Consider the following 11,149-nt stretch of genomic DNA (forward strand, 5'->3'; position numbering starts at 1 on the left):
AACCATTCAGCCAGTAGCTAATCAGGAACATATGTTTTTACCATTCTATGATGACGTCGCCACTCATGAATATGATCAGATATGTGAGTGGTCATCGTTTGCTTGAAATTGGTAAGAAACTCTGTTCCCATTTCGTACCTTATGGGTAACTGAAAATGGGTTAAAAAGGTTGTGGCTAGGGTGCTGAAGTTATTAAACGAATCTCTAGCCAATTTGATATACCATTTTGCTACCGGACCAGTTAACGTTTGCTGAAAAAGGCGAAGCCTGATCGAAACATCATTTAGGGTATTAGATGAACACCATAGGTGAAAGGTCATCACATGATTCGACAGATCTTCACTCGGATTTCCATTAAATTTAGGAATATCTGATGGAATTTTATGAGGAATCGCTGGCCACCAAGGGGCATAAGTGACTGGATCATTTGTTAGCCAATTTAGATCTGGTAACTCTAAAGTTTCCATGAAGGGAAATGGTTGATTCAGGTTCGGCGAAGCGTACCCAGGATAAGATGGGATTGGCTAAGCAGTGGGTCTTTGCATACTAGCATAGTGCATTTGATGCTCATAACTTTGATAAGGTTGATGGGCATAACCATTATGAAATGGTTGATGTTGTTCGTTTTGAATATACGGCTGCCCATTACTTGCAAAGACTTGGTGTTTAGATCCTTGGTAAACTTGTTGGAATTGTGGTTGTTGATATTGCACCAGCCATGGTTGTGAGACCATGTGTTGTTGCCCAATACTGGCCGTTTGACCGAGATGAGGGGTAATGGTACCCGTTTGGGCCTGGGTCACTCCAGTTAATGAGCCACTAACTAATGATTGTGGTGGCATCGCAGGGACAAGGGGTTGTTGGATTAGACCTAAGAGACTTGAGGTTGGAATACAACAGGTAACGCTTGTACTTGCGACACTATCACAATAGCTGATGTAGTGGGGATATTTGACATAGGCATGCTTTGTTGCATTGAGTATACAACTCTTGGTTGTTGAGGCAGTATTAGTATCCAACCACTGGATGTAATTCCAGCATAACCTGAATTTTGTTGTGAACTCTCGTATGTTTGACCTCCCAGAGGCCACAATGAAAGGGCATATTTCCCTCCATACGGTGGTAATCCGATGCTTATGGGAATTATTTTCCTTTGAAGACCAGACTGCCCAAATTGACATTTTGAAGGATCAATTTGCTGAGACTCAACATAAGAGATTCCAAGTATTATTCTGGACGAACAAACAGGAACAGACCATATCGTCAAAACAGCCCCTGGATGGATCCCATCCAGTGATTGAGAGCTAGTTGCAATAGATGGTACGCTAGCGAACATTGTCAGAGTAGCAACAGGAAGTTCTACCGTTGATGTGTCAGATGACACAGTCCTAGATGTCGACGGTTGTTCAGACATATCTAGTCTATCCAAAAGGTTTCCTAGCGATTCTACAGGAACTTCCAATAATGGTAGACAAATTTCTGAGGAAGAAGGATATAGAGTGACCCCTACTCCAAATTGCGATGGAGTACTAGATGGTGGATCCTCCACAATCTCTTCTATGGCAATCAAACTGGGTGGAAGAGGTAGACCTTCAGGTTCGTAAAATATTTCCGGTGCTGAAGAAGGTATAGATTCTACAGCGACTGATGTTTGGGGAACAACGCCTTCCGAATCAGCTATGGATGGAGCTGGTTCAGATATAGAAGTGTTTACCTTCACACTAGGATCAGTTCTATTGTCCTCTTGTGGCTACGGAACTTCTTCTGTAAAGGTAGGGGTACCAGAGATGTTTGGAGTAATCGGAGTCTCCGAGGGTGTCAAAACACTTGTTCCAACCCGACCAGGGGACTTTGAGCCAGTTAAACAAGTTCGCTTTGTCCGGAATAGTTTTGATGCTGGGGACAAATACAGTTGACTCATAAGCCTCCGTGCACAATGGGGTTTCAATTGACTTTCTTCCACGATTGCGGATTACTTGGTCAAATAAAAATAAAGGGGAAAATGTTTCTGAATTAAATGAATTTTAGATGCTTTGACACAACTTGTTTTTTCAAATTTTAAGAGTCGATAAAAATAAAAGATGACTCTAGTCGCCTTCGATTTTTAATGAGCCTGAAGTGACAAGTGCTCAGATGGACCTTTTCCTTTAAGGAGTATGAAAAGGAATGAAGGAGACTACTCTAGAAATCTAGATAGAGGGATTACCAAACCAATCGCAAAACTGAAGAATACTTTTTACGGTACGGCAGTCAATCTTCCCGAATGTTGTGTTCATTGCATTGCGATCAATAGGGCGGCAGACACAACTTCCTATGGATAAAGGATATAGCCTATTGTGGTCTCCCAATATATACTCGACGGTACGTGGGAGCACAAGCCCATAGTGGCACTTGTCATCTCAAAGAGATGGAATCAACCAACCAACAGTGAAAGCGACAGTTACCAGGCTTTACGACGCTGGAATACATCTCTAGCCTAGACTTCTAGATGTTGTGTGTTAGGTTCCAAAGCGTTTTTAGGTTCATTAAATTTATTTTACAGTTGATCTTTCTTAAAAAAAATTCCTTTCAGGTTCACCACGTGATGTATATGTACAATTCCTAAAATGCAATCTAAGATGATAAACAATCGTTTAATCTTCTTTTTGCAATGAAAATCCTAGCTACTAAAGAAAGAGAGATGATATTCTTTCAACATAGAGCAGAGAGCACACACTAGATGCACTGTCCTAAATCAAACCAACAAGCAGTCTAAATGCAAATGCACATGCATGTATTTTTTTTCAGCTTTCTTAGTGTGTGAATGACAAGAAGAATGCTAAGTACAAATCTGAATTATCTTTTCAAAGCGACAGTACTAACAAATTTCTCTTCAAAAATGAAAGGAAGATAATGACGAAAATTTACTATTTTGAATTGAAAACTGCTTTCGACACTTGAAAAACTACTAATTCAAATAAAATACAAGAGTAACTATATAATCGACCATCAAGAACAATAAAATTCTTTTCTTTGATTGAAAACGACACTTGCGACACTTTCAAATCAAAAGACGACAGTTCGATATGCTACTGCTTTGTAAAAGAGAATTGAAAATGGCGGAAAATACATAAAAACACTCATAGTTCTTTGCACAATGGAGGAAGAATGATGGAAAGGAAGGGGGTTTCCACAGTGGTATACTGATCAAAGACAACAAAACTCCTGAATAGAGCTGAAACGAGTGAAGAAAAACCAAAACTTGAAGGAAAAATTAGCCTTTTATGATCATCACACCTTTAACACAGGGAAATAGGGATGCATCCCACCTACTGCACATGGGAGGTGCGATGCATATTGGTTTCCTTGAAGAGAGGGTGCACTGGTACTAGAACGAGACTTTACTTGGCTCTTGGTCACAATTTGCAGCTCAGTTTAGGGATTTAGGCTGAGCAAATGATGTACAATAAATATAAAACACAGGGGCTGATCTAATGAGGTTACTAGAGCCACCACTAGGGCAATTAGAAAGCTTGCAAATCGATTGTTTAGTTTATAAAAAAAACCCAGAGATAGACTGAAGCAGCATTGATCTACTTTGCACTTGCATACCAAATGCAGTTCGAAGGCTAGCTGGCTTGACTTTAGGCTCCGTCTGTAAGTTTATAAAACAAACAAATATAGACAAACAAACAATCTATTCACTCCCCAGTGGAGTTGCCACTTTGTTACTGGTAAATCTAGTGTCCACTCGGATCTGCTAGTCCCACTAAGACTGGTAGCTATCTTAGAAACAAACAAACTAAAACCACTTTCATTTTCCTTTATGAGAAGTAGATAAGAGTGGAATGAAGGACACCAACCTCAGTCTTGCACTTGGTCCCTTGCTCGGTTCCTCTCCCTTCTGACAGATCCTTGCCGCTTCTCCTTTGTCTACCTAGCTTCAAAGAGCACCTGTGGAATCAAAGCAGCATAATACTATCGAAGAACAGAGATCTACAATCATAAACAATATAGGACCATATATATTGACCACACAAATGCATATATCATCAAACATACAAGAATGTGGAGGAAAACTTGAATATCTTTATTAATAATTAAGAATAGCAAAGAGGATTACAACCAAATGTTCTGACCCAATGTCATCCTCCAGCATGAAAGCCCTTCTTTCACCTCATGAAAAGCTTAGATCACCCAACACTATGATATTCCAACAAGAAACCAACAACACTTCCTTACAAGATACAAAATTCTAGCCTCTGGATCTCTAGGAGAGGGATCCATATATAGATGATTGTAGGGGGTTGAGTCAACTTCTAGGATTCTGATTAGTGTCCTCTCTCTGATAGTTCTTGATTCCACTTGGAGATTGATGATCTCGTACTCATCCCTGGGTGAATTCATAGAGGCAAGTGTCATAGGAGAAGTTTCTGGAAGATTCCATGATCATCCACCTCACAAAATGCCTCTGCCATTTGCCGACTCTCGCCCATCGCACCCCATAGAAGGGCTTTTCAATATGCATCACACCTCTCATGTGCATTTAGGTAGGATGCATCGCACTTTGACCATGGAGCAGGTGAGATGGTCCAGTTTTGACCAATTCTGAGTAATTTTTCATGGAGAACTTCTCGGAGATGATGTAATCAGTTGACCTTGTTCTTTTAGGCTATTAAACAACACTTTTAGGGACTTAGGAGCCCTTGGTTTACGGACATGTTTGATTGGGGTTGCAGTGCTAAAAAATGTCTATAACACCTAGTAAAATTAACATTAACCACAGGTATAATAGGAATGGCAATCGCAGTTATAATTGAATGGTAATTAAGTGAACAACAATCGCAGTTGTAAGTGAACTGTAGTTAAATGAAAAGTAATCGCAACTATAAATGAACAACAAAATCTGAATTAAACAATGCAATATTATTTCAGAATGAACAACATGAAATTTTAAGTTATGAATAATAATCTTGCTGTCAACACAATCCAATCATGATTTTGATATAACAGGGAGATTCAACGAAATGTTTAGAAACATAAGATTACTGAATAAAAAAAATTAAAGAAATGAAAAGCAAATCAAACCATCACACGGAACTGTAAAATAATGATACAAGAAGCAAGTGGATCCACCAAGGCTGGGCCCTTAACCGCCAGTGAAGCACTGCCGGATTACTTTAGAAGATGCGGAGGAACTAAAACTGCTTTTATATGTTAATCATTGCAGAAACATTACATTAGTTTCGTTCTATGCTTCAAAAACGAGAGTCAACAATAACAGTTACAATTTCTCAATAGTAATTCTCCCATTCCTCCTATCATATCATATCTATCTCTAATCTATCTAATTCTCTCTCTAATCATCCATCATGAATCCTCTTCATCCCTTTCTCTGATCTCTATTCTCATTTAAATACATAGAGAGCAGAGAGAAGTTACAACAGATATGATTACAATATGATTCTCATTACAAAATTGGATTGTTCACAACAAATTGATCAAAAAGATCATATCTGAAATATCTTTCCATTAGTCATTTAATAGGAACAAGTTGAATTTGGCATTCCAACTAGGATAATTTGGAAAACGGCCACAACAGCGAATCTGAGAAAAATGTCCTCTGAGAACCTTCTGTTTATCTTAGTACACGCCGAATTTCAAAAAACTGCTCGTTACAAAACTAGTTTGGTCCGTTTTGAACAAAACCCATGGTTCGAATTTTCTAGATTCTTCTCCACTTGCCCGAACCGTTCAATACAAAATTGTCACTTCTTATTCCAGTGAATTTCTGAGTTGGCACATTTAATGATCAAATATTCAATCTGGAAAATATCTTGGAGGCTAAAATGGTGAACAAATTTATTAATAAACCATCATTGGTAAAAACATGCATAATAATCAATTTATTAAAAATAAATGAGAAGAAATAATAGTTATCCATAAGAGCATAAATAATTATAAAATAGAATTATATGATAAATTATGACAAATGACGTGATAAAGAATGGTAGAAATGGGTGGAATAAGCATTCAAAAGTGATTATAATAATGACATATTAACGACCGAACAATGGTAATAGGGACATAGACATCAAGGGATAGTTGTAGATGGAGAAAAGTTTGTTTCGAAGACGGGGCTCACTCTTTTTAACGCAGTGGAAGGGCTCATCAGAGGGGCCTCACCAATGATGAGAAAGTGTTGGAAACTACATCACTACTGAGAGGGGGGTGAATTAGTAGTGTGGCACTTATACAATTTATCACCAATTATTAATTGTTCAAACCATGCATGAATTAAAACACATAAACATAGATCAGAGCATAATAATAAACATGCAACCATAAAAGTAATCAACACAAAGGAAACATGTTTTTCTGGGGGAAAACCCACCCCGAGAAAAAAACAACCTTACTACTGTTTCGCTACTCAATTCTTTCATTAATACTTAAGTAAATTATGCATCAATCAACTCACTCCCATGAGCCTTGGAGACTTTATTCTTTCACAATATTTTGGCACTATTAGACAGGAAACTCTTTCTCTCACATATCTATGAACTACCATTCGTTGAAATCCACCATGATCAACGATCCTCACCTTGTTACTCTTGAACTAAACATTCGACTCTAGAGACTTTGATTTGCTAGTCACCACCATGACCAATAAGCCTCACCCAATTTATACCGAGCTATCCAACCACCATTGGATGGAGAAATATTTTCCATCTACTGAATTCGCCAAATCATTGTCTACTCAAAGCCTCCATGTATTCACTAACTCCATGCAAGACTTGTTTCATCAATTTTGAAACTGGACTCTAAAAACTTGCTCAACTTTGGCACTGCAACAACATAGAATCAAATCTATAATAAATTTGTAGCTCTAGCTACCATAAAAACCTCCACACAAACATCAAAGCAATCTCCTCAATCACTTCTCCAAACCACACATCAACAACTCACTCACTGCGTAATGTCATAGTTGAAACATACTTCAGCTCATTATTTTTACTACTGAAGGCTGCTTCAATAATTTTGCACTAGAGAAACATGGAGCTTGCAGGCTCTTCTCCAAGCTCTTACACACACCACTCAACTAGAAAATTAACCATACTAATGATGAGCTTTCTCTAATAAATGGATTAACTCAAGAGCTCAACTCAATAATTACTCATAACTATTGAGCTCAAAAATCATGTTCACATGCTTGATTTGATCTGGATTCATCTCATCGAGCCAATCAACCACTATCTCCATTAGGGTTTTTTATCTTTTCAACTTTGATCAACTTTTGATGGTCCCACGAACTTTTCCGGCCATAAACCAAAAAGTTATGATTAAGGAAGTCATAACAAGCTAAACATTATCTCAACAGTGTGAGGAATGGAGACCTAAACTCAAAAAATCCCTGTACACTCCCACAACACTACTCTGCATGTGACTGGGGCCTTAGACGCTCCCTTTATCTTTCCCTGCATGCGACTGAGGCTTCCAATCACTCCCACAAGCCTCTGTGCATGTGTTTTGGGCCTAGACTCAGTAAAAACATGACTCCTTTAGCCCTGAACCTCTACCACATGTTCCATTAGCTTCTTCTACCCCTGTACACTCCTCCAAGCCATTGAGATAAGTCTACAACTAATGAATAGGAAAGGAACAAGTCTATGACATGCTAGACTTATTCTTCCAACCTGAGCATCAAGACCAACACCTCCAACTCTTCAAGAAGCAACCTCAACATCTCTGACACCTCCAACAACATCTCCATCACCTATAGCAACATCTCATCCTCTATAGTAGCAACCTCAATCCATACAACTTCTTCCATCACTGGTGGAAGCACCTCCAACAATAGCAGCCATGAATGAACCTATGAAGTTGCAAACCAATGTCTCCAAGACATATAGAAACATATGAAACAACTGGAGCGGCACTCCATCCACATGCAGCAAAATCATCTCTAAGAAACATACCATGAGTATCTCTCCAACCTCATATAGCAGCAACATCTCCAAGCTACAACAGAAAATCATCAACAACTCTCCATCATCCTGCAGTAGCAACATCTCCAACCACAACATGTGGATCCATCTCCAAGTCATCAACCACAACTTATCACAAATAGTAGGTCTAGTCATAAGTATGTTGAGATCAATTCCAACTAAACAAGACTAGCACCTAGCATGCATCACCATACACATGAAAAGCAACACCAAGAGTTTTTTGACATCAATGCTAACACTAAAATTCCAATAAACTCCTCTTTTGGCATTGATGTTAACCTCAATACGACATGTGAGGTTGAACCATCAATCCAAAATATCTCCCCCTTTGACATAAATGGAAAATGGCCATACAAAAACTAAAGTACCATGCCAATAGTGTGTCGGAAGAGAAGAGTGTCCCCCTATCATAATCAACATCATACTAATGCATCCCATAGTAGTATCCTCTGCAAGATAAACATGTAGAACAAGGAAACTGGCTTCCAACACCAGTAACCAACGCCATGACAACTTTAAATATTGAAACATTCTCCTCCTAAGCATGTAATGGAGCTTCAATCATACTCTACCTCTAAACATCACATTTGCCTACCACAATGAACCCCCTTGCTAGGTGCAAGACAATACTACTCTTGAACATCACTCTAACTAACTTTGGACATGATATACAATGAAGTACAATGCATAATTCTTCGTGGAGAAAATGCGTGGTTGTGACAAGTACATAAAACCAGCATGTAACTCCTCTACACCTATCACCAACTAAGACTCTATGGACATGTTAGGGCCTAAATCTACCTCAAGCTCAAAAAGGTAGGATCTAGGGTAACATCAAACCATGCCTAACTTGCTAGCTAGCCCTACTAGGTCGGGAGAGGGCTCTCTCCTTGTCAATCTCAGAAAAGATGGCCAATGAAGCTTGAGATGGATGATGCAATGACTAATTTTAGACTAGTTATGTGTACAGTGGCATTTGATTGAATTTGATGATGTTTGTTGGCTCAAATGTGAAAGGAAAATTTGGGTCCAGAGAATGAGGCTCAGTTTTGTACAGATCTCTATAGGGCAAGGTAGGAAAATGGATTGGTACCTTAAATTGAGTGAGAAGGAGAGATTTTAGACAGGTGAGGATTTAGAGAGGGCATGAAAAACTCAGGGATCCTCTTCAAACAGCTGAAAACATAAATAACTAAACAAACCCTAGGTAGAGCACTGCACTTTCAATGTATTCCACCTTTATCCTTGTTTGATTTAGTTAAGATGAAATAAAGAGAGATAATGGAATACATAAAACACATATAAACTTTCAATTATAGAAGGAAACACAATACCAAAGCAAGATGCCACAAGAATCCCATAAAGTGTTGCAAACCCTGGTCTATTCCTTTGCCAAACTGTTGAAATGAATATACAATGAAGCTCCAAGCTTTCTCAAAAGTCGAACCATGCTAATTACTAAAACTTACAAGATATAGGCAACTAACAACTCATCCTAGCCTCTAGGGGTCAAGCTCATAAGTTTAGGAGTTGTTCGAACAAAATCTAAACTGAGAACTAAAAAGTAGCCCATGGAATAGCTTACCTCTAAAAACTAGGAAACTGATTCATTCAGTTGCAAACTACATTTTGATGGATGAATCTACCTCTATGAGTGAAAATTTAGCATAATTACATCAAAATCCATCAATTTAGATTAAATTACATCATGAGTTTGAATATTAGAAAGAGAAAAGTCAAATTATGAAGAAACTAGGTGAGAAACAGAGTTTTTTGGCCAAAATGAGCAAATTTCCTCCTATGCGCCGCACTGATTTCCCTATGCATAGCACCCATTTGCAGCTGATTTTATAGGCCTTCCCAGGGTCCAAATTTCTCCAAATGGGCTTATTGCAAAGGTCCACCTGCCTACTTTCCACTACAAGTGCAATTTTTGAATTTGGCCTCCATTTCCCCCTCCAAAACTGAGTTCTCCCAACACTACTTCCTGTGTGTCCAAAAAGGGGTAGAAAGGTCATTTTTGAGCTGTTTTTGACCTTTTTTGAATCTCAAAACTTGTCAAAATTTCTTGGCCATTTGTGACCATTCATATCTTTTCATGATAAATCTATAAATGTTGAGTTTTTCACAAAAGGAGGTCCCTAGAAAAACCGCACGCCAGGTGGTGGCACGATGCATCAGGCAAAAAAACCTGTTTTTTAGGCAAAAATTTTCACAATTGCAAAAAGTGTCCCAAATTTCTTGAAATTTGGGTTGAGTGTCCTTCATCAAGTGCTGTGTTGGGCCAAGGAAGCCTCAACTAAGATCTGAAGTCTATCTTGCTCTTTTTGTAGAAATTTTGAATAATATGTCACTTATTCAACAGAGATTATCCCGATTATACAATATTGTGGAAAACATGCATAATACATAACCTCCTCTACATTGATCATCAATTTACAGAAGTAGAAACAATAACATGCGCACATAGAAGCATCAATCACACATATCAACATAGTATTTTCCCAGGGAAAACATCTCGCTAAAAACCCCAACTATCTATATATTATATTGATTGAGAACATGTAACAATACATAGTAAAATACTCCTCACAAGTATCCAGCACTATCTCCACCTGTTATACACAATATAGCTCAGATCTGATCTCCAAATCTCCTCCGCTGCTTGCCTGCCTCCACTGCACAATACCTACTGAGAATGAATGAGAATGGCTGATCCAAACTCCTATTTAACTTTGAAAATCACCCACACTGTAAATCACGTGAGCACGAGCTATATTTCACTTGGTATTGGCCCACACTACACAGAGATCATTGGCATAACTAAATCCCATGCATGTGCACAATCTCATGCACAACTGATAGCAATCTCAACCTCTAACACCTGTCTCCACTGAACTGTACATGCATTGAGTTAACTGATGTATTCTTCAGATGCATTATGAGTTAATAATAAGTGAATTAATTAATAGCTAATTCGCACAACTCATCACTTAGTCCATTGATCAGTTAGACTAAATACAACTAGTTCAACTAAGTCAAACTGAACACAACTCCATTAACTACTCATCCAACTCCACAGAACTCAACCACATGAGTTCTAACTGATGTCCTGCATGCAATAGCTCAACTGACTCATAAAGAAAGCGTATTTCCTTCTGACA

This window comes from Pinus tabuliformis, chromosome 8, assembly GCF_031772625.1.
Source record: "Pinus tabuliformis cultivar Carrire ecotype Pingquan chromosome 8, CPIR1, whole genome shotgun sequence".
NCBI classification, from domain to species: Eukaryota; Viridiplantae; Streptophyta; class Pinopsida; order Pinales; family Pinaceae; genus Pinus; species Pinus tabuliformis.